Source organism: Oryctolagus cuniculus, chromosome 19 (assembly GCF_051225735.1).
Source record: "Oryctolagus cuniculus isolate XC-2025 breed Fujian yellow rabbit chromosome 19, ASM5122573v1, whole genome shotgun sequence".
In the NCBI taxonomy this organism is placed as follows: domain Eukaryota; kingdom Metazoa; phylum Chordata; class Mammalia; order Lagomorpha; family Leporidae; genus Oryctolagus; species Oryctolagus cuniculus.
In genome coordinates, this window is record NC_142885.1 from 45,194,205 (window position 1) to 45,219,140 (window position 24,936).

General features: G+C 47.3%; 1 protein-coding gene across 2 annotated transcripts in view; it reads left to right on the forward strand.

Moving 5' to 3' along the window:
* Positions 1–14,081: 14,081 nt before the first annotated feature.
* The window catches only part of LOC103346407 (trafficking protein particle complex subunit 9), a 122,692-nt gene continuing 111,837 nt past the window's right edge, over positions 14,082–24,936 (forward strand). Inside the window, exon 1 of one of the 2 annotated variants that reach the window (XM_089321779.1) lies at positions 14,082–14,431. The gene's annotated coding sequence lies outside the window, so the exon portion shown is untranslated. The remainder of the gene's footprint in view (positions 14,432–24,936) is intronic. The other variant, XM_089321777.1, reaches the window with a different exon arrangement.

Consider the following 24,936-nt stretch of genomic DNA (forward strand, 5'->3'; position numbering starts at 1 on the left):
ATCTTGCACGTTATTCATTAGATTTACTCCAAGATAGTTGGAATTTTTGGTGTCTTGTTAATTTTTTTAAACATTTTATTTTCCAATAGTTGACTGGTGATTGTTGACATCTTTTAGATTGTGGGAGACCAGGAAGAAGCTTCTAGATCCTGGCTTTGGCCTGGCCCAGCCCCGGCCATTGCAGCCATTAGTGGAGTAAAACAGATGGAAGATCTCTCTGTCTCTGTTTCCCTCTTGCTTTCAAATAAAAAAATAAGTGTTTCAAAAAAAGATAAATAAAAAATTTTCCTTTGTGTTCATATTCCCATTTGGTACAAGAAGAAAGCAAACCAAACATCAGAAACATGGTGGAGAGGGCCAAAATCAAGGGCAGCGGCTGTTGATCTGACTGCCCCGTGCATCACGTGTGCATGGTCTCGCAGTTCTCTGTGGGTTCTAAGAAGCCACAGCCTTCCACTGCCTTGTTCTGGGTTGCCAGGTGTGCGGTGCAGGCTGGTCCTGCTCACGTTGCTCTGTGCCTTGCTGCAGGGGCTGCTGACCAGTGGAGTGGAATTCAAGTCGCTCCCCGCAGCACTCTCCCTTCTGGCCAAGTCTGGTCTGTACCCAGTGACGCTCGTAGGGTTCCCACAGACGACTGGAATGATCACCATGAACATAAGGGCTTTTCTGATTGCTGCTGATGAGGGGCTGCCACACTGCTGTTCCGTACACCAGGGTCCAGAGCCTCTCACCCATCTCATTAGTCCTCGTCCATCAAGGGATGGGGAAAGACTGCCTTTCCTTGGGATGTGGTGCAAGTTGGTGGAGTGTGATTGGCACCTGCCAGGCTCCTGCTGCAGTGGGCGGGGCCCTCCCTGTGCTCTGTCTGCCTCCTCCTCCAGACAGTCTTCCAATGGCTTGGTTCCTACCTCTGCACCCTGACCTCTCCTGATGCCACGATGTCCCATGTGCTCTCAGGAAGCCCCTGTCATCTGCTGAATCTCTTGGGAGAGTTGGCTGTGCACGTTGAGTCCCTTCTGCCACTGGTGCCATGGTCCTGCACCCCTCCGCATCCTGAGTTTATTCCTTATCCCTTCACCAGAACACGTCTGTGGCGTCACTAGTGGCGTTTTTCTGCCTAAACCTGGGACCAGTTGTTTGGTTTGCTTGGAGCTTTAGTGCTCATTTGCCACCCTGCATGTGTGGCGAGCTGTGTCCTCCAGCCTTGGTGACACCACACCCTCCAGATTTTCCGCTGTCTCTTTGGCCCTTCTTCCTCAGTCTTTCTGGTCTTGTGCAGGTGTCCCGGTGCAGCCCAGCCCTCTGACAGGTGCTCCTCGCTCTGTGTTTCTTGTCCTCCTCTCTGTCCTCCATAAGTCACCTGTGGTGAGGGTGTCCCCAGCCCCACAGCATTTTTCTGCCTCACAGCCCTGCAGACTGCTGACCACCCCCAGGGTCGGGTGCCCTTCCCTGGCCTGTGCCCCAGCACTTCCCAGCTATCCCCCTGGTGTCCGGTGGGTGGGACATGCCTGTTCAACATGTCCAACCCAAGTGTACTGCCTCCCCTCCCCAAAGCTGTCTCTCCTCTGAGACCCCTCTCTCTCCTCTGAAGGTGTCGTGGTCAGCCAGTGGGAGTCACTTTCCCTCGTCATCAGGCCGAGTTCCCCAGCCCTGTGTGGTCCATCTCTGTGCTCCTCTGCCGAGCCTTCCTGCTGGGTTACACATTGTTCCTCTACCTTTGCTGTATTGCGAGTGCCCTACCCTTTTCCACTTCCTCCGATATGTGCGCAGGCTTAGTGGTCCCTGAGCTGTGCATCTCTGTGCAGAGCAGTTGGCATTGTTCTTTGGTGTGTCTTGTGCACGAAGCTAGATGGGCTGACTGTACTGCTGGGCACAGTAAAGTGTGGACCCCAAGTCTTTGTCATCAGATTATTATGTGATAGCAATTTTCAGCAATGGTAAGGAAAGGCCTGATTCTAATTAGGGATTATAAAATAGTGGTTGCTCAGCAGGCAAAACATATATCAGGCTCCTATTGAAAGATAAATGCGAGAGACCCTGGTTCCAGATGTGGGTTTGTGGGGAGAATAGTGTTTTGCCCGTTGCAGGGGTGTTTTGACAAGCCCACTCTCTGAAGGTGGGTGAGCTGGAGTGTGTTGAGAGAGCAGCTTCCAGCCAGCAGGAGCCACAGGAGGACTGAGGAGGCTGCTGGGGCCCCAGGAGCCCTTGAAACCCATGCTGGCTTCTCCACTGAGCACACCCCAGGCTCACACGAGTGTAGGCAGGTTGTCACCTGAGCCTCGAGCCATTGGGTATGGTTTCATTTTGTTGCACAGTAAATGCTGTTGATAATAATTAGCTAAATTTCAAAAGCCATTCTACAGCTTTGCTTAAATAGTTTCAAGTGCTTATCTCACCAGTGGAAAATTTGCTCATCTTAAACGGCAGTGCTCACACACACACACAGCCAGTTTGCCCCGTCACAAAGCTGCTGCAGTAATAATGATTGGCTCTTGAACTTTTGTCTTTCAACAGTAGGTTCTGAAGCATTTTTCAAATACTCATTAAATTGCATTATATCCCGGGAAGGAATATTAACTGCCATCCTCACTGTGGAGATGGATAAATCTGAAAAGCAAATGAGTCCCGGGCTGAGATGCTGAATACGGGTTGTGCAGAGATTGATGGCTTACAGGAGCTTCTCCATTTGGGCCCAGTCAGCCTGGTGGGATGGGAGTACAGGTGCTGTTGTAACCCCCACCACAAAGGAGGAGCCCGAGGGATGTTGAGGCTGTGGGCAGGGACTAGCAGGTGACGGAGCCAGCACCAAGACCCAGGTCTTCTGCAGGGTTGCCCTTGCTGGTTGGGGACTTCAGCAGTGGACACAAAGGTGGACGTGGGGCACGGAGCTTCGCTGGGAGTTGTGATGTCTTTGTTTTCCTGTGTCCCAGGTTACCACACCACCGTCTTTGGTGTTGTCAGTGACTGCCTGCTGGACCACCTCCTGGGAATAAAGACCAGCAGCTCTACCACGGAAGTTATCCCTGCTTTGTGAAGACTGCAGATCAGCACCTCCCTGCCCAGGTACCTGGTGAGCGCAGGTGTCCAGCTGCGGGCAGGAAGCAGCCCTGTGGAGCCTTCCCTCGTGAGGCACACAGGCTCTGCATGTGTCCAGAATTTGCAGGCCCAGAATCTGCAGGAGGGGTCCTTGAGAGTCTGCAGTAGTTCATACGTTTTGCGCAGAGCAAATTAGAGCAGTCAAGATCTCCCATACTAAGGCTAGGACCAAATGTGAAATTATTCTTCCAAAAACAGTCAGGATCTTAGGGCATCTAAGAAAATCACTCTTCTGACAGAATTATTTTATTTTATTTTTTAAAGAAATATTTATTTATTTTGAAAGAGTCACAAAGAGAGGGAGAGACACACAGAGTGAGTGAGAACTCTTTCATCCTCTGGTTCACTCTCCAGATGGCCGGAACGGGGAGCACTGGGCCAGGTCGAAGCCAGGAACCATGAACTTCATTCAGGTCTCCCATGTGGGTGTGGGGATCCAAACACATGGGCTGTTTTTTGCAGGCCGTTAGCCAGGAGCTTGATTGGAGTAGAGCAGACAGAATCTGAACTGGCACCCATATGGGATTGTTTTATTTTTGTTTTAGATTTTCAGCATCACAGGAAAGTGTAAAGGAGAAAGGGAAGTGGGTGTCAGGAGGCCTGGAGCCAGTCACCGTAAATGCTTGGAGGTGCTTCCCGCCACTTTAGAAAACACTTGTCTGAACACGGAGTCATAGATGAGTTTTTGTGAAATCACATTAATAAGCTTTTTTTTTTTTGACAGGCAGAGTGGACAGTGAGAGAGAGAGAGAGACAGAGAGAAAGATCTTCCTTTTTGCCATTGGTTCACCCTCCAATGGCCGCTGCAGCCGGCGCATCGCGCTGATCCGAAGCCAGGAGCCAGGTGCTTTTCCGGGTCTCCCATGCGGGTGCAGGGCCCAAGTACTTGGGCCCTCCTCCACTGCACTCCTGGGCCACAGCAGAGAGCTGGCCTGGAAGAGGGGCAACCGGGACAGAATCCGGTGTCCCGACCGGAACTAGAACCTGGTGTGCCAGCGCCGCAAGGCAGAGGATTAGCCTATTGAGCCACGGCACCGGCCAATAAGCTTTTCCTCACACTTTCACAGAGTCTTAAAAAACCCAGTTTTAGTTGTTTTAAAAAGGACACCCTGAAGATATCTCAGGATTGCATAACCGCTCTTTCCTTGCTGTTGGATTTGGGGCGTTCTCATTGTTGCCCTCAGGGGTGACACTTCTTGGACATCGTTTGGCTATTTTTATCAGATGTGTCTGGGATTTTCTGAAAGGTTTTAAGCTTGTTTGTGTGTCTGATGCATGTTTGTTGCCTGCTAGGCAGCGGGCCAGGTGCCAGAGCTGAAACCGTGGACCCAGCATTCTGGGGCTTGGTGCTCAAGGAGGCTGTGTTCAGTGGGAGAGATGGAGAAGGCAGAACCAACATGGGCACTGCCCTCAGGACCCCACTGGGGGCCATGAGGAGCTGGGAGCAGGAGTTAGCCACACACAGTGGGCAGCTGGGAGCATTTGTCAGAGGTGGAGAAAGCATCAGGTGATTGGGGAATGCAGTGAAATGCAGGAAACATGAATTCTAAAGCAGATCCCAGACCTGACTGTGAGAGCTCAGAGCACCAGCCTTTGAAAAGAAAGCTGGTGAGAGTTTTCACAACCTTGTATTAGGCCAAAGAGGTCTTTGACATGTCACCAAAAGCAAGATCCACAAAAGAAAACACTGATAAAAAATCGGCTTCATCAAAATTAAAAACCGCTGTGCTTCCAGAAATACCATTAAGAAAATGAACCTGACAGCTCACAGGCTGGAAGGAAATATTTGTACATCATGTCTCTGGTAAGGAGCTGCTACTTAACACCCAAACTCAGTACTAAGAAAGCAAACAACTCAATTAGAAAGGTTGACAGAAGAATGGGCTAGCTCTCTCCCCATGAAAGACTTCCCAGGAGCTAACGAGCAATCTGGAAAGGTGTGTGGCATCATCAGTCTTTCTGGAGCTGGTACCATGTGAGGTTCCTGCTCACACCTGCCAGGATGGCCGTCGTCAGAAGACAGGCGGTAGCCGTGTGTGGTGCTGGAGAAGCTTGCGCCCTCGCCATGTGGCTGCCATCTCCAAGGAACCCTGTCCGTTTCTACAAATGTTGAATGTAAATTGACCATGTGACTCAGAAATTCGGTGTCTACCCAAGACCGAGGAAAGCACACAGTGACTCAGAAACTTGTATATGAATGTTCACAGCTGCATTTTTTGTAATAGTCCAGAAAGCAGGCAGAACTTGGATGCCCATTGCCGGGCAAATGGCTGAACAAAATGTGGCACATTTGTACCTGGGCTGCCGCTGAGCAAGACAGGCAAGCAGGGCTCCTGACATAGGAACCAAATATGGCCCATTTACACCTGGGGTGCAGCTGAGCAGTAGAGACGCACTGACACATGCTCCCGACGCATGCTCCAGCAGGGGCATCAAAGGCCAGGATGGCTGCCTTTTGTCTCTTACTGAAAAAATGGTATAAGACATATTTTACAAAAGGTCCCCTATTTCTCTGGGCTAGCCATTTTGGTGTAGTGGGTAAAGCAGCTGCCTGCAACACTGGCATCCCATATGGGTGTTGGTTTGTGTCCCAGCTGCTTTACTTCTAATCCAGCTCCCTGCTATGGCCTGGGAAAGCAGCAGCAGATGACCAAAGTGCTTGGGCCCCTGCACCCATGTGGGAGACCCAGAAGAAGCTCCTGGCTCCTGGCTTTGGTCTGGCCCAGCCCTGGCCTTTGCAACCATTTGGGAAGTGAGCCAGTGGATGAAAGTGCGCTCTCTCTCTCTCTCTCTCTCTCTCTCTCTCTGTAATTCTGCCTTACAAATAAATAAATGTTTTTTTCAAGTGACTCTTGATTAATTAAGTGTTGATTGTAACTAAGCTGCTATAAAGGTCCCTGTGACTGGTGGAATCCACTCACCAGCATCTGTGGGTGCCACCTTGTGCTCCAGGACCCTGACCTAGGCCATGACCCTTTAGAAGAGCTCTCTGTCGGGGGGATGGGGGGTTTAGGGGGGTTGGTGCGATCATCAGGATTTGCTGACTGCTCCTGTAATGTGAGAACCAGAGGAGGGGATGCCGACCCTGTCTTGTGGGGTTCAGGAAGGCTCCATAGAAAGTGTGGGATTTACAAAGTATGGTCAAACACAGACCGTAAGGAAGGGAGTGAAATGTGACTGAGAACAGCAGGACGAGGCAGATACAGAGCCCTGGAGAGGCAGCTCCCCAGAGACAGAAAGGAGCTCAGCACATGGCATAGTGGGCACAGGCCTCCCTGTAGGTTGGCCATGCAAAGGAGCAGAACCCTGTGGGCATTGGGGGGCCACAGAGCCTGGCAGGAGGACTGAGGCTGGGCCTGTGGCCTGATGGCTCGTCTGTGGGCACAATGGGGCTGTGCCTGCCTTCCAGTCTCTTTTTTTTTTAAAGATTTATTTATTTTTATTTGAAAGGCAGAGTTACAGAGAGAGACACACACACATGCACCCAGAGAGAAAGAGAGAGAGAGAGAGAGAGAGAGAGAGAGAGAGAGAGAGAGAGATATCTCATCTGCGGGTTCACTCCCCAAATGGCCACAAAGGCCAAGTTGAAGCCAGGAACTGGGAGCTTCATTTTGGTCTCTCCTATGTGGGTGGCAGGAGTTCAGATCATCTTCCAATGTTTTTCCAGGTGTGTTAGCAGGGAGCTGGATTGGAAGTGGAGTAGCTGGGACTTGAACCGGCACCCATTAAGGGATACTAGTGTTGCATGCAGCGACTTAACCTGCTATGCCACAACACCAGCCCCTGCATTCCACACCTTGAGAGATGCTGCACCGGGCCAGGCACCAAGCAAGCAGCCACTGAACACGCAGTGGTCACTCTGTCCTGGGCTCGGGCAGTCACTGCCGAGATGCTTTTGTGTGCCACACAGGAGGTTCAGAGTTGAGGTGCTTATCAGTCTATTCAATACATTCTCTTTTTTTTTTTTTTTTTTGACAGGCAGAGTGGACAGTGAGAGAGAGAGACAGAGAGAAAGGTCTTCCTTTGCCGTTGGTACACCCTCCAATGGCTACCGCGGTGCTGCGGCCGGCGCACTGCGCTGATCCGAAGCCAGGAGCCAGGTACTTCTCCTGGTCTCCCATGGGGTGCAGGGCCCAAGGACTTGGGCCATCCTCCATTGCACTCCCGGGCCACAGCAGAGAGCTGGCCTGGAAGAGGGGCAACCAGGACAGAATCCGGGGCCTGACCGGGGACTAGAACCCGGTGTGCCGGCGCCGCAGGCAGAGGATTAGCCTAGTGAGCCGCAGCGCCGGCTCAGTACATTCTTAATAAGTACCTATTAGACACTAGGTGTCTGGCTAGGAGCTAATAGCATTCCTGCCTTGGGAAGGCTCTGGGGCCAGCACAGGGCTGAGGAGGACAGTGCTGCCAGTGGAAGCTGGGTCCCAGTGCCACGTCCCAAGTGTGCCTTTGCAGCAGTGCCAGCTGCAGTCTCACTCTGACACCGTTCCTCACAGCTCCGGGGCTCCTGCACTGTGGGTGCCTCCTTCTGCCCCTCTCCCCTGAAGCACAGAGGGCCTGGGCACCCTGCTGTGTGAGGCACCCAGTGATTAGTCCTGGCCGAGTTTTGTTACCTCCTGACACCTTCCCCCAGGAGCCACTGATGTGCAAGCTGCACAGGGGTCATGCAGGGAGGTTGTGCGTTGGCTTTCCTTCCCTGACCTAGGAGCGAGGAGCGCTGTTACAGATGGTACAGAGGAAGTCGCCCCAACTTGTTGTGCTGTTATTTTCTCAGGATTTGGTTTGTGAAAAAAAGTGCCTCTGATCGGAGCCTGGAGCCGAGGTACATTGTGTGCCTGGCTTACAGAACCCTACTTGTTCTCAGCATGGTTGCCTCCCAAATTTCTCATTCAAAGCCAAGATTCTCTAGCACGTATTTCTGAATGCCAAAATGTGGTCATCCTTTTACCTGATGTGAATCATTTTTTAATTTATTATTTGAAAGGCAGAGAGAGAGAGAAAAAATCGATCATCCAGAGAGAGAGAGAGAGAGAGAGAGAGAGAGAATCCATCTTCCATTTGCTGGTTCACTCCCCAAATGACTGGGGATGGACCAGGACAAAGCCAGGAACCAGGAGCTTCTCCTGGGTCTCCCACATGGGTGCAGGGGCCCAAGCACTTGGGTCGTTTTCCGCTGCTTTCCCAGGCACATTAGCAGAGAACTGGATTGGAAGTGGAGCGGCTGGGATTTGAATTGCCTGGTGCTGCAGGCAACGGCTTTACCCACTGCACCTCAGCAGCGGCCCCTGATGTGAATCATTCCTGCACAGCATTGGTTTCTTCCTTCAGTTTATTCTCCTCGCTTTTGGTTTAGATCGGCACACTGGTTGCAGCCTTCCTCTGGTGACGAGATATCTACCAATGGGTCTGTGCAGCTGTTCAACAGGGAGACACAGCAACTCGTTCTCTCCTTACAAAACATTGGCCTGGAACCCCTGGAGACACTGGACACCTCCAAACTGCTCCCCACCAAGGGTAGGTGTGGTCAATGCATCAGACCCTGGGAAGTTTGTGTTGTTGCCTTGCACAAGTGATGTTTTACATAGCTACTGTTCAGAAAACCTCAAATCTTCCTTTAGTTTGGTGCAGTCCTGGTTGGAGTGGAGATCACACACCACATGCTACAGGCATGATGCTGATCCCTTCGTGCCCTTGGTTCCCGTTACTGGATCTGAACAGGGGTCAGATCCTCAGAAGACCAATTACTGAGTGGAAGACTGGGAGACAGGAGTAGGCCAATCCCATGGTTCCCACAGCCCAGGGCCGCCTCCTGATTCAGCACTTGAGAGCTGGGCCAGGCCGAAGCCAGGAGCCAGGAACTCCATCCAGGATTCCCATGTGGATAGCTGGGGCCCAAGCACTTGGACAAACCTCCGCTGCTTTCCCAGGCTCATTAGCAGGGAGCTGGATCAGGAGTAGAACAGCTGCAACTCGAACTGATGCCCATCTGGGATGCCGGCATTGCAGGAGGCTGCTTATCCCTCGGCACCACAGTGCCAAGCCCAAGGTGTAGCTTTTCCACCTCTCTGGGCTGCAGTTTCCTTTGCTGTTGCTGTGCCTTTGAACTTTTCTGGAACTCAGTCCCGTGTCAGCCATCCCTTTCTTTCCTGCCTTTTATCAGGACAGTATTCATTGCAGACTTGCAGGAATCCTATCTAAACAATTGTGTGCCTGCTGTGTAGCTTCCATACTTAGCATTTTGCTGCATTTGCTTTGTAACACATCTCTCTGGCCTCCTACCTACACCCCCCAACCTCGCGCCCAGTATCTTGTCTAAAGTTCCAGATTTCAGAAGCACCTGTGACTGCTTCTGAGCTCAATGTTTTTGATAAAATGCACATGCGCTGAAATGTGTAGCTCTAGCATGTTTCATCCAATGAGTTTCAACTGATGCTAGCCCATGTCATTGTGTAATCTAAGCCCTCATCAAGATATAATACAGAACATTTCCATCACCCCAGAAAGTTCCCCAGCTTTCTTCCCAGCAAGTCCCGGTGCAACCCCGGGAGCAAACACTCCTGTCTCTAGTCTGTGTACTGGGCAACCCCACTGGGTGTTTACTGCTGGTGATGCAGGGTGTGGGTGACATGCATGGCAACTGGCAGGTGGCAATTGGCAGACATGCAGCCCAGTCACCTTCTCTTCCCTGCCTTGAGTTTAATTTTCCGCTGGGTCTTGCCCACACCTGGTCGGTCTTAAAAATCTTTAAAGACATTTATTTTCAGGCTGGCACTGTGGTGTAGCTGGTTGAGCCACCACTGTGGCACTGATAACCCATGTAGGTGCCGGTTTGTGTCCCAGCTGCTCCACTTCTGATCTAGCTCCCTGCTAGTATGCCTGGGAAAGAAATGGAAGGTGGTCCAAGTGCTTGGGTCCCTGTAGGAGACTTGGAGGAAGCTCCTGGCTTTTGGCTTCTGGCTCCGGCCTGGTCTGACTCTGACTGTTGGAGCCAATTTGGGGAGTGAACCAGCAGATGGAAGAGTTCTCTCTCTGTGTCTTTCTCTCGGTAATTCTGCTTTTCAAATAAAATAAATTTTGACATGCAGAGTGGACAGTGAGAGAGAGAGAGAGAGAGAGAGAGAGAAAGGTCTTCCTTTTCCATTGGTTCACTCTCCAATGCCCGCTGCAGCTGGCGTGCTGCGGCCGGTGCACCGTGCCAACCCAAAGCCAGGAGCCAGGTGCTTCTCCTGGTCTCCCATGCGGGTGCAGGGCCCAAGCACTTGGGCCATCCTCCACTGCACTCCCGGGCCACAGCAGAGAGCTGGACTGGAAGAGGAGCAACTGAGACAGAATCCAGCGCCCCAACTGGGACTACAACCCGGTGTGCCAGCGCTGCAGGTGGAGGATTGGCCTATTGAGCTGCGGCGCCGGCCAGAAATTTACTTTCGTTTGCCTGAAAGGCAGAAAGACAGAGAGACAAAGATTATCCATAGATTGTCTAACTCCCAAAGGGCGAAAGGCCCTTGTCTCTAGTTAGGCCTAGCATGGCTGGGGCCTGTGTTACTCTCCTCCTTTTTATGGACGGGGAAGTAAAGGCAGAAGAGGTGACTGACTAAGGTCACATAGCAGGTGGGCGGGGAACCAGCGGGAGGACCATAGTCTCCTGATTCTCAGCTTTTGTGTAGTCACCCTTAGGAAGCAGAAGCACAATAATCATGTAACACACTGCCCGGTGTAGCCATCTCAGAGCAACACAGTTGCCAGTGAAAAATTAAAGCCATCATTCTTTCTTTAGTTTCCTCCCAAGCTGCCATACATCTACATGTGGAATTAAATTAATGGAAACAAACCATCTGCTTCCAGAATATACAAAGGGAATAATTCCTGGTGCTTTTGCTGTACATGGCAAGGCTGTCAGTGGTGACAGAATCTGCGGATTCTGTCCCGGATGACCTTCTTCCAGGCCAGCCCTCTGCTATGGCCTGGGAGTGCAGTGGAGGATGGCCCAAGTACTTGGGCCCTGTACCCCATGGGAGACCAGGAGAAGCACCTGGCTCCTTGTTTCAGATCAGCACGATGCACTGGCCACAGCGCGCCGGCCGGGGCGGCCATTGGAGGGTGTACCAACGGCAAAAGGAAGACCTTTCTCTCTCTCTCTCTCACTCACTGTCCACTCTGTCTGTCAAAAATTAAAAAAGAAAAAATCCAGGGGACCGGCCGGCGCCATGGCTCACTAGGCTAATCCTCCGCCTGCAGCGCTGGCACCCTGGGTTCTAGTCCCAGTCGGGACACCGTATTTTCGTAAAAAGTGAAAAGCAAGTTACATTAATTTAATATAAGAGATAAATGCAACAAAGAAGATTTAATTTTGGCAATGTTTATTTGAAATAAACTTAATTCATCATGTTTTAATTGATGACAAATGAATTAGGAAGTTATTTTTGACAGGATAGAGGTTTCTTAACTTAAAAATATTTTACATCACTATACCTTCAGTAAAGATCCCCTACAATGTATTTACATGTATTTTAGTAGGTAACTAACAGCAGCCAGTGCTGCAGCTCACTTGGCTAATCCTAGCCTCCGGCCTTTCCTCTTTATCTCCTTATTGGAAGGGTTTGGAAATCACGGATTTTAATTACCTTTTCCATGGGAGTTCTCACCGGTGGAGCCATCTGGTCCTGGACTTTCATCATGTCTTCTTCATTTGTTTGTTTCGTTTTCCCTGCTACTACAGTCTCTTTGCAAATTAGAAGTGTATTCAGAGTTTCTGGTTTCACTGTATCCAGTTTTAGTGGTTTGCATCTTTCTCCGAGTCAGTGCACTCTATCTAGGTTGACCAAATCCTTGTGCCGTGGTTTTTCTACAGTGTTTTTGGATCATTATTTTGGAAGGTTGGTAGCGATGTCCTCTCTGTCGTTTCTGTTGTCAAGTCGCTTGAGTCTGTTCTCCTTTCCCCCCCTGTGTTCCTGTGGATCAACGTTTGGTCAGGTTGACTGAGTTTTCAAGCCCTGTAGTTTGGTCTCACTGAATGTCTGTTGTGATATTTTCTATGCCGTTGGGTGGATTTCCGTTTGAACCTTCTTCCTCTTTGCAGTTTCTTAAGATGTACTTTGCTGTTCTAGTGTTTGAAGGTAAAATTGTGTTCATGGATCTGATGTCTGTATTCTGTGTACTAATCCAGTTTCCCATGTGAAATTAGTCCTGTCAAAATGGAAAGCTGTGTGGATGTACCCACTACTAGGAACATATTGAAGGAAAAGACGTTATTGTGTAGACAGAGAGGAATTCTTTATTTTTTGTTATTTGACAGGCAGAGTGGACAGTGAGAGAGAGAGACAGAGAGAAAGGTCTTCCTTTTCCGTAGGTTTACCCACCAATGGCCACTATGGCCGGAGTACCGCACTGATCCAAAGCCAAGAGCTGGGTGCTTCTCCTGTTCTCCCATGCGGGTGTAGGGCCCAAGCACTTGAGCCATCCTCCACTGCCTTCCTGAGCCACAGCTGAGAGCTGGACTGGAAGAGGAGCAACCGGGACAGAATCCGGCGCCCCGACCAGGACTAGAACCTGGAGTGCCGGTGCCTCAGGTGGAGGATTAGCCTATTGAGCTATTCGGTGGCGGCCAGAGAGGATTTCACAGGCCTATGCTTACTGCAGTAGGATGCACAGAAGCCAGGCTATACAGTCTGTATATGCATGTCATGGTGTCCATAGCCCATAATGTCTTTATTCAGTCTTCAGGTGATGGGCATGTTGGCTGATTGCATATCTTTTCAACTGTGAAGTGAGCTGTAGTAAATATGCAGGCACAGATTACTCTTTTTTTCATATGCTAATTTCATTTCCCTTGGGCATATTCCCAGGGATGGAATGGCTGGCTCATATGGTACGTCTATATTCAGATTTCTGACTTATCTCCATACGGTCTTCCACAGTGGCGATACCAGTTTACATTCTGACCAGCAGTGGATGAGGGGTCCTTTTCCCCCACATCCTCAAGGCCGTTGTAGTATCGATTTGCATTTCCCTGATGGCTGGTGATCCTGAGCATTTCTGCATGTGTTTGTTGGCCATTTAGATTTCCTTTCTTGAAATATTTTGCCTGCTGAAGTCCCTTGCCCATTTATGAGTGGGTGGTTTGTTTTGCTGGTGTTGACTTTCTTGAAAGTTTCTGGCAGTTGATTCTTTATCAGTTGCATGCTTTGCAACTGTTAGTTTGCCTCTTCACTTTGCTGAGTGTCTCTTTGGCAGTGCAGAAGCTGCTCAATTTGTTGTTGTTGTTGTTGTTGTGTGTGTGTGTGTGTGTGTGGTGTCCTGTTCTATTTCATTCTTTAATCCTTTGTGATTCTCAGCTATTGAACATCCTTGGTTATGTTGATTCCAAGCTATTTTCTTTTCTTTGTAGCTATGTGAACAGGATTGGTCTTTGAAGTCCTTTCTCAGCCATGCTATTGTCTGTGTATACAAATAGGCTGCTGGTGTTCTCTCCTGCCACTTTACCACACTCTGCTCTGAGTTTTGATAGTCTCTTAGTGGAGTCTTTTGGACCTCCTATATATGGAATTATGTCATCTGCAAATAGGGATAGTTGGAATTCCTCCTTCCCAATTTGTATGTGACATTGAGCAATGAGAGGAGAAAGTACCAACATGATAATGGGCATGCCGAAAATGTCCACAGTGACCTCAGATGCTTCCTTTCTGTATTCTGTCTTGCTTTGTGGAAGACACGATTTGGCCTATTTCCAACATGATCCATACTTTAAAGGCAGGGCTAGACTGTGGAGGGCGGGGACTGGGAAGCAGAGCTGTGTTCCATGGAGAACTCTGTAGATCACAGGTGTTTCATGTCCTTCTTCGAGTGGGTAAGTGTGGGGAGCAACTCGGACTAGATTAAGTTAATGGAATTAAGACTTATTCTATGCATCTGCTCTCCCACAATATGGCGCTGAGAAGGGATTAAACAACTTCTATGCAGCTGCCTCTCGCCAACTTGAGTGATGACCTGCAGGAGCTCATCCTGCTCCTGATTGGAGGAGAGCAGCGTACTCGGTGTGTGGGTAGCAGAGTTGGGATTGGTGGAAGAGGACTATAAAGGAGGAGAGAGACAACATGCACCAGGAACATCTAAGGGGAATATCTGGATAACATCTGAGCAGCCCCTGAGAGAGCCGGCCGGTGGTGGGCCACTCCCCCGTGAAAGTGGGGAAAGTGGCAGGGGAAACCGCCCTTCCACGGAGGTGGAAGGATTGGCAGCCAACCCAGGAAGAACCAGCAGCAAACCCGGGAAGGGCTGAGCAGACGAAAGAACAACGCAGGGTCCTGTGTCGTTCCTCCACGAACAGGGGGAGTGACAGGTAAGTATGTGTCTGAATATGTAAATTCCAATGATTTCCGCAAGTCATAGATAATGCCACACAGAATGTTTGTAAGGAAGAAGAGAATGACTGGGTACCAAAATCTTTTCTAAGACCAAGTTAAACTCTTTTTCAAATTCTGGGTTAATAGAGTAGGTAATGCATATAATACCAAATTCAAAAAAAAAAAAAAAACTCTAGTAGTTGGCCTTGATGTGGTATTTTACTTATAGCTATGTCTTCCTTTTTAAATTGCTTTACTTTTCTTGAAGATCTTATTTATTTATTTGACATTGAGAGTTACACATGGAGGAGATGAGAGGAAGGGAGAGAGATAGGGAGGGGGGAGGCAGAGAGAAAGAGGGAGAGCGAGAGCGAGAGCGAGAGAAGGGAAGTCTTCCATCTGCTGGTCCATTACCCAGTTGGCTGCACTGGGCAAAGCTGAGAGTATCTGAAGCAAGGAGCCAGGATCCTCATTGAGATCTGCTCATGGGTGCAGAGGCAAAAGGACTTGGGGCATCTTCTGCTGCCTTCCCAGACCACAGCAGAGAGCTGCACTGGAAGTGAGTGGAGCAGCTGTACTCGAACCAGCACGCTTATGGGAAGCCAGCACTACAGGTGGTGGCTTTACCTGCTACCTCACAGTGCTGACCCTCCGCCTGGAAGTCATTTTCCATGGGATCCAGCTGTCTGCTAACAAGCCTGGGAAAGCCATGGGCGTGGGAGACGTCCCAAGGACTTAGGCCCCTGAACTCAGAATGGAGCACCGGCTAAAGTCACTGGCTTCATTATTTATTTATTTATTGACAGGCAGAGTGGATAGTGAGAGAGAGAGACAGAGAAAAAGGTCTTCCTTTTGCTGTTGGTTCACCCTCCAATGGCCGCCAAGGTTGGTGCACTGCGGCCGGCGCACCGCGCTGATCTGAAACCAGGAGCCAGGTGCTTCTCCTGGACTCCCATGGGGTGCAGGGCCCAAGTACTTGGGCCCTCCTCTACTGCCTGCCCGGGCCACAGCAGAGAGCTGGCCTGGAAGAGAGGCAACCGGGAAAGAATCCAGCGACCCGACCAGGAGTAGAACCCGGTGTGCTGGTGCCACTAGGTTGAGGATTTGCCTATTGAACCACGGCACCGGCCTAAAGTCCCTGGCTTCTGCTTCAGCCCCTGGCTTCTGGCCCAGTCCCGGTCTTTGTAGCCACCTCGGGGGTGGACCCCTGGATGGATGATCACTCAGAGAGGGAGAGAGAAAGTGCTGGTGATGTCCCATGCATAGCTTCTCTCTCCAAGCGGCTGCAACGATCAAGCAGCGCAGGGCCAGGCAGAAGCCAGGAGGCAGGAGGCAGGAGGCAGGAGCTCCACTGAGGACTCCCACGAGGCAGGGAGGTGGGGTCCGGAGAACCTGGGCCATCAGCGTCCGCATCCCTGGTCACAGCCTGGAGAGGCGGGACTGGAAGTGGCCTTGGGGCTTGGGACGCTGGATGCAACAGTGTGCAGGAGCGTCCAGGGTTGTCATGGTGACGACTGGTGGGACGTGCACCTGCGCCTGGCACTGTGACCCGGAAGTGCACCTACACGCTGGTCCCTACTGGCAAGTGGTGCGCTGCTGGGACTCAGCACCACGTTCGCTCCTGCCGGAGAGCATGCGCAAGCCCTGAGGAGAGTAGCCGTCCTCCATGCGGCTGCCCCAGCCTAGGGAGATCCAGCGGCCCCAGGGTCAGGCTGGGATCAGGAGAGGCTGCTTGTGCGAGACTGCCGCGCCATTTCCCAGGCGCGTTTCTCCTCTTTGGCCCCTTCCGGAAGCCATGGCCTTCGTGGACCTCTGTGCCGCCAGCAGACCGGACCTCCTTGGAGGTGAGTGACTCGTGGCTGTTGTGGTTACCCGCTGGGCGTCTTGGCTGGCCGCGTGCCTGTTGCTCTTGGGTCCCGAAGGCGCGGGTGGAGTCGCAGTCGTGCGGTGCAGATGGTCTGGATGGATCCCCAGGGTGCGAGCAGCTGGGCGAGAGCAGAGGTGGCTCGGTCTCCTCCCGGAACGGCCCCGCGTTCCCGTCTGTTTGCTTTTGGAGGGCCCAGCCGCCCTGCTCTAGACGTCAGAGACTGTTGATGGGAGGAAGGAGAGCGAAAGTGCATGTCTGTTTCCTGGTCTAGGAGGCCAGTTTCGGGTTCCTCGCGTTGTTTGTGACGTTCGCGCTCTGTGGGTTTTTTCATGAAAGAGCCTCGTCAGGCTGAGGTGTACGTTCCGTTCCTGATGTGATGATTTGTGTTTTCGTATCGCAAACATCATGGAAGTTTTTGTGAACTAGGTTTTCTGTGTTTATCGGGATACTTTGTGGACTTTCCCCATGTGTATCTGTTCTGGGATAGATTGATTTTGTAGGGTAGCCACGCTTTCATTTCCGGAGTAACTGTCAGTTGTGCACAGTGTGCTAAGCTTTGGTTGCGCTTCTGGATGGCGTCTGGTAATATTTTGTTGAGGCAGTGGAGCCAAGATGGCGGAATAGTGAGGGTGCGCACCGATAGTCCGGGAAAATTTAGTTTAATAAAAGGGGAGTTACGGTAGCCTCAGAAAAAAGAACCAGGAAAATATTGCAGAGGAAACTCTTCTGGATCGAGTGGCTGTGAATCGGAGGACCTACTGGGAGAACAAGGTCGCCCACCGCGTGGAAGCCAAGCCGCAGGAGCCACGGGAGCCGCGGGAGCCGCAGGGTCTGTGCGCCAGTGCAGGAAGGGGAGTGCATGTCACACAGACACCAGCGGGGAGAGTTGGGACGTCCAGGGCTCCGAGTCCACACATCGGTGCTGGAAGGGGAGGTGAGCTCAGTAACCCGAGACATTGGTGGGGAAACGGGGGTCAGAATCTAGAGGGGAGCCAGAAAGTGCAGCAGACTCACTACCGGAAAGAAGGAAAAAAAAAGTTGGGGGTTTCTCTCTCCGCCAACCTTGCAAAGGTTGCAAGGCTGCAAGGCTTGAAGAGTTTGCAAGAAACAAAGAGCAGGCCCCCTCTCTGGATTTACATAACAACAGGGGAGAGCTAAGGAACTGAGTCACTACAATTCAGTAGCCTAGGCAACCCAGTGGGAGTCCAGAGGAGAAACGGAGCCTACACAGACTCTTTGGGTAGAAGCCAGAGACTGGAAGCTAAATACCATCAATTCTGCACAGCCGTGCCGTGCGGTATTACTTACCCCCTGAATAAATAAAATAAATAAATAAATAAATAAATAGAGAGAGAGAGATTTACCACGCATAACCTGAGGGTGTCACCTTTGCACACCCGTAACCAGGAAGAACCAAGCAGAGCTCTCAGGCCACACCCATCTCAAGCCTCCAAGGCTCCTCCAACAGCAGGCAGTCCACTTAACACGGACATAGTATAAAATAAAAAAAAATTTAAAAAATGCACAGTGATGAAAGAATAATTAACTATGCCAAGCAACAAACACAAAAATCGAGGGAACAAGATCAACGATGACACTATGATGCCTCCAAATAAACAAAACACCCCAAGCCAAGAGTATGAAGATGATGAGATAGAAGAAATGCAAGATACGGATTTCAAAAAATTTATGATAAGGACATTTAGAAGTTTTCAAAAGCAAATCCTTGAACTACAGAAATCCTTATTGGACAGGATTGAAAATCTCTCTCATGAAAATGAAATTTTAAGGAAGAATCAAAATGAAACGCAGAAACTAGTAGAACAGGAAAGTGTGATAGTGAAGAGAAATCAAAATGAAGTGAAGAGCTCAATAGATCAAATGACAAACACATTAGAAAGCCTTAAAAACAGAATGGGTGAAGCAGAAGAGAGAATATCGGACTTAGAAGACAGAGCACAGGAAAACATACAGTCAAACCAAAGATAAGAAGAGGAAATTAGAAATCTAAAAAATATTGTCAGGAATCTTCAGGATACTATTAAAAAAACCAACATTCGAGTTCTAGGAGTTCCTGAAGGCATAGAGAGAGAGAAAGGATTAGAAGGCCTTTTTAGTGAGATACTAGCAGAGAACTTTCCGGGTTTGGAGAAGGACAGAGACATCCTAGTACAGGAAGCTCATAGAACCCCCAATAAACATGACCAAAAGAGATCCTCACCACGACACGTGGTAATTAAAATTACCACAGTGAAACATAAAGAAAAGATCCTAAAATGTGCAAGAGAGAAACGTCAGATTACTCTCAGAGGATCTCCAATTAGACTCACAGCAGACTTCTCATCAGAAACACTACAGGCTAGGAGGGAATGGTGAGACATAGCACAGGTGCTAAGAGAGAAAAATTGCCAGCCCAGAATATTATATCCTGCCAAGCTCTCATTTGTGAATGAAGGTGAAATAAAGACCTTTCATGGCAAACAGAAATTGAAAGACTTTGTGGCCACTCGTCCGGCCCTGCAAAAGATACTTAAAGATGTGCTACACTAAGAAACACAGAAACACGACCATCAATATGAAAGAAGGTAAAGGAAGAACACCTACCAGCGAAAGAGCATGGGAAGCTCAAAGCATATACTAGATAATATCTCCGGGAAAATGGCAGGGCAAAGTGACTATGTATCAATAGTCACATTATACGTGATTGGCCTGAACTGTCCAGTTAAAAGACACAAACTGGCTAACTGGCTTAAGGAACAACACCCAACTATTGAAAGGTTGGAAAAAGATATTCCATGCCAACAAAAACCAAAAAAAAGCAGGTGTAGCCATATTAATATCAGACAAAATAAACTTTAATACAAAAACTGTTAAGAGAGACAAAGAGGGACACTATATAATGATTAAGGGTTCAATTCAACAGGAAGATGTAACTATTATAAATGTATATGCACCTATTTAAAAGATATGTTAAGGGACTTAAAGGGAGATTTAGATTCCAATACAATAGTACTGGGGGACTTCAATACTCCACTCTCAGAAATAGACAGATCATCCGGACAGAAGATCAACAAGGAAACAGCAGATTTAATTGACACTGTTGCCCAAATGGATCTAACAGATATCTACAGAACTTTCAATCCTACATCTACAGACTTCACATTCTTCTCAGCAGCGCATGGAACCTTCTCTAGGATTGATTGCATACTAGGCCATAAAGCAAGTCTCAGCAAATTTAAAAGAATTAGAATCATACCATGCAGCTTCTCAGACCACAGCGGAATGAAGCTGGAAATTAGCAACTCAGGAAACCCCAGAAAGTATGCAAACACATGGAGACTGAACAACATGCTCCTGAATGAACACTGGGTCATTCAAGAAATTAAAAGAGAAATGAAAAACTTTCTGGAAGTAAATGAAGATAAAAACACAACATATCAAAACTTATAGGATACAGCAAGCAGTATTGAGAGGCAAATTTATAGCAATAGGTGCCTATATCAAGAAATTGGAAAAGTACCAAATAAATGAGCTTTCAGTGCACCTCAAGGACCTAGAAAAACTGCAGCAAACCAAACCCAAATCTAGTAGGAGAAGAGAAATAATTAAAACCAGAGAAGAAATTAACAGGATTGAATCCAAAAAAACACTACAAAAAACCAGCCAAGCGAGAAGCTGGTTTTTTGAAAAAATAAACAAAATTGACACCCCATTGGCCCAACTAACCAAAAAAAGAAAAGACCCAAATCAATAAAATCAGAGATGAAAAAGGAAACATAACAACAGACACCACAGAAATAAAAAGAATCATCAGAAATTACCACAAGGACCTGTATGCCAGCAAACAGGAAAATCTATCAGAAATGGATAGATTCCTAGACACATGCAACCTACCTAAAATGAAGCATGAAGACATAGAAAACCTAAATAGACCCATAACTGAAACAGAAATTGAAACATTAATAAAGGCCCTCCCAACAAAGAAAAGCCCAGGACTAGATGGATTCACTGCTGAATTCTACCAGACATTTAAAGAAGAACTAATCCCATTTTTTCTCAAACTATTCAGAACAATCAAAAAAGAGGGAATCCTCCCAAATTCTTTCTATGAAGCAAGCATCACCTTAATCCCTAAGCCAGAGAAAGATGCAGCACTGAAAGAAAATTATAGGCCAATATCCCTGATGAACATAGACGCAAAAATCCTCAATAAAATTCTGGCCAATAGAATACAACAACACATCAGAAAAATCATCCACCCAGACCAAGTGGGATTCATCCCTGATATGCAGGGATGGTTCAACATTCGCAAATCAATAAATGTGATTCACCACATTAACAGACTGCAGAAGAAAAACCATATGATTATCTCAATAGATGCAGAGAAAGCATTCGATAAAATTCAACACCCTTTCATGATGAAAACTCTAAGCAAATTGGGTATAGAAGGAACATTCCTCAATATAATCAAAGCAATTTATGAAAAACCCACGACCAGCATCCTATTGAATGGGGAAAAGTTGGAAGCATTTCCACTGAGATCTGGCACCAGACAGGGATGCCCACTCTCACCACTGCTATTTAACATAGTTCTGGAAGTTTTAGCCAGAGCCATCAGACAAGAAAAAGAAATCAAAGGAATACAAATTGAGAAGGAAGAAGTCAAACTATCCCTCTTTGCAGAAGATATGATTCTGTACTTAGAGGATCCAAAGAACTCTACTAAGACACTATTGGAACTCATAGAGGAGTTTGGCAAAGTGGCAGGATATAAAATCAATCCACAAAAATCAACAGCCTTTGTATATACAAGCAATGCCACGGCTGAGAAAGAACTGCTAAGATCAATCCCATTCACAATAGCTACAAAAACAATCAAATACCTTGGAATAAACTTAACCAAGGACGTTAAAGATCTCTACGATGAGAATTACAAAATCTTAAAGAAAGAAATAGAAGAGGATACCAAAAAATGGAAAAATCTTCCATGCTCATGGATTGGAAGAATCAACATCATCAAAATGTCCATTCTCCCAAAAGCAATTTATAGATTCAATGCAATCCCAATCAGGATACCAAAGACATTCTTTTCAGATCTAGAAAAAATGACAATGAAATTCATATGGAGGCAAAAGAGACCTCGAATAGCTAAAGCAATCTTGTACAACAAAAACAAAACCGTGGGCCTCTCAATACCAGATTTCAGGACATACTACAGGGCAGTTGTAATCAAAACAGCATGGTACTGGTACAGAAACAGATGGATAGACCAATGGAACAGAATTGAAACATCAGAAATCAACCCAAACATCTACAGCCAACTTATATTTGATCAAGGATCTAAAACGAATTCCTGGAGCAAGGACAGTCTATTCAATAAATGGTGCTGGGAAAACTGGATTTCCACGTGCAGAAGCATGAAGCAAGACCCCTACCTTACACCTTACACAAAAATCCACTGAACATGGATTAAAGACCAAAATCTACGACCTGACACCATCAAGTTACTAGAGAACATTGGAGAAACCCTTCAAGATATTGGCACAGGCAAAGAGTTTCTGGAAAAGACCCGGGAGGCACAGGCAGTCAAAGCCAAAATCAACTATTGGGATTGCATCAAACTGAGAAGTTTCTGTACTGCAAAAGAAACAGGAGAGTGAAGAGACAACCGACAGAATGGGAAAAAATATTTGCAAACTATGCAACAGATACAGGGTTAATAACCAGAATCTACAAAGAGATCAAGAAACTCCACAAAAACAAAAGAAACAACCCACTTAAGAGATGGGCCAAGGACCTCAACAGACATTTATCAAAAGAGGAAATCCAAATGGCCAACAGGCACATGAAAAAATGTTCAAGATCACTAGCAATCAGGGAAATGCAAATCAAAACCACAATGAGGTTTCACCTCCCCCCGGTTACAATGGCTCACATTCAGAAATCTACCAACAACAGATGCTGGCGAGGATGTGGGGAAAAAGGGACACTAACCCACTGTTGGTGGGAATGCAAACTGGTCAAGCCACTATGGAAGTCAGTCTGGAGATTCCTCAGAAACCTGAAGATAACCCTACCATTCGACCCAGCCATCCCACTCCTTGGAATTTATTCAAAGGAATTTAAATTGGCAAACAAAAATGCGGTCTGCACCCAAATGTTTTTCGCAGCACAATTCACAATAGCCAAGACCTGGAACCAACCTAAATGCCCATCAACAGTAGACTGGATAAAGAAATTATGGGATATGTATTCTTTAGAATACTATACTGCAGTTAGAAACAACGAAATCCAGTCATTTGCAACAAAATGGAGGAATCTGGAACACATCATGCTGAGTGAAGTAAGCCAGTCCCAAAGGGACAAATACCATATGTTCTCCCTGATTGGTGACAACTGACTGAACACCAAAAAGGAAACCTCCTGAAGTGAAATGGACACTATGAGAAACAGTGACTTGATCAGCATAGCCCTGACTGTTAATGAACAACTTCATACATTGTCCCTCTTAGTATTTTTTTTGTCTGTTCTACTTAATATGACTGGTTTAATTCTGTAATTAATACACAGTTATTCTTAAGTGTTGAAAAGTAACTGAAATGTGATCCCTGTTAAACATAAGAGTGGGAATAAGAGAGGGAAGAGATGTATAATTTGGGACATGCTCAAGCTGACTTGCCCCAAATGGTAGAGTTAGAAACATACCAGGGGATTCCAATTCAATCCCATCAAGGTGGCATGTACCAATGCCTTCTCACTAGTCCAAGTGATCAATTTCAGTTCACAATTGATCATAATGAAAGGACTAAGAGTCAAAGGGAGCACATAAACAAGTCTAGTACCTGCTAACACTAACCTATAGAATAAATAAAGGGGAGAGTGATCCAACATGGGAAGCGAGATACTCAGCAGACTCATAGAATGGCAAATGTCCTAAATAGCACTCTGGCCTCAGAATCAGCCCTAAAGCCATTTGGATCTGGCTGAAAAGCCCATGAGAGTATTTCAGGCATGGAAAGCCAAGACACTCTGGCAAAAAGATCTCTGTGATTGAGATCCCAGTGGAAAGAACAGGTCTTCAAAGAAGGAGGTGCCTTTCTCTGAAGGGAGGAGAGAACCTCCACTTTGACTATGACCTTGTCTAAACAAGATAAGAGTCGGAGAACTCAAGGGGCTTCCATAGCCTTGGAAACTCATGACTGGTGCATAGGGAGATTACTGATGCCATAGACAGGAGTGTCAATTTGTAAAGTCAACAACAGGAGTCACTGCACTTACTCCTCATGTAGGATCTCTGTCCTTAATGTGCTGTACATTGAGATTTAATGCTATAACGAGTACTCAAACAGTATATTTCACTTTGTGTTTCTATGGGGGTGCAAACTGTTGAAATCTTTACTTAATGCATACTAAACTGATCTTCTGTAAAAAAAAAAAAAAAAGAAATTATCAATTCCCAACTTGACTCTCACTGGGATTAAACATGACAATAGGTCTGATCTGATTTCATCATCATTTAAAAAATCATCTATTATTTTTCACTTTATGTTTCTGTGTGGGAGCAAACTGTTGAAATCCTTACTTAATGTATACTAAGCTGATCTGTATATTAAGATAATTGAAAATGAATCTTGATGTGAATGGAAGGGGAGAGGGAGTGGGAAAGGGGAGGGTTGTGAGTGGGAGGGACAGTATGGGGGGGAAGCCATTGTAATCCATAAGTCGTACTTTGAAAATTTATATTCATTAAATAAAAGTTAAAAAAATATTTTGTTGAGGCGTGTGACACATTCATGACGGATATGTGTGTGCCATTTTCCTTATGATGTGCTTGTGTTGGATGTTGGGATAAGGCTGGTCTGATAGAATGAAATGGAAGGCTTTTCCTCTTCATCTCCTGGTTTGGAATCACGGATTTTAATTATCTTTTCCATGGGCGTTCTCACCGGTGGAGCCATCTGGAACTGGACTTTGTTTCTTCGTGTCTATTTGGTTTGTTTGTTTCGTTTTCCCTGCTACTACAGTCTCTTTGCAAATTAGAATTGTATTCAGAGTTTCTTGTTTCACTGTATCCAGTTTTAGTGGTTTGCATCTTTCTGCAAGTCAATCCACTCTATCTAGGTTGACCAAGTCCTTGTGCAGTGGTTTTTCCATAGTGTTTTTGGATCATTATTTTGGAAGGTTGGTAGCGATGTCCTCTCTGTTGTTTCTGTTTTCAAGTCACTTAACTCTGTTCTCCTCCCCCCCCTGTTTCCTGTGGATAAATGTTTAGTCAGGTTGACTGAGATTCCATGCCCTGTAGTTTGGTCTCACTGAATGTCTGTTGTGATATTTTCTATGCCGTCGGGTGTATTTCCGTTTGAATCTTTTTCCTCCTTCCAGTTTCTGAAGATGTACTTTGCTGTTCTACTGTTTTAAGGTAGAATTCAGTTTATGGATCCACTGCCTCTATTCTGTAATATATACCTGTATTGCAATTCAGTTTCCCATGTGAAATTAGTCCTGTCAACATGGAAAACTGTATGGATGTACCCACTACTGGGAACATATTGAAGGAAAAGAAGTCATTGTGTAGACAGAGAGGATTTCACAGGGCTATGCTTAATGTAGTAGGATGCACAGTAGCCAGGCTAT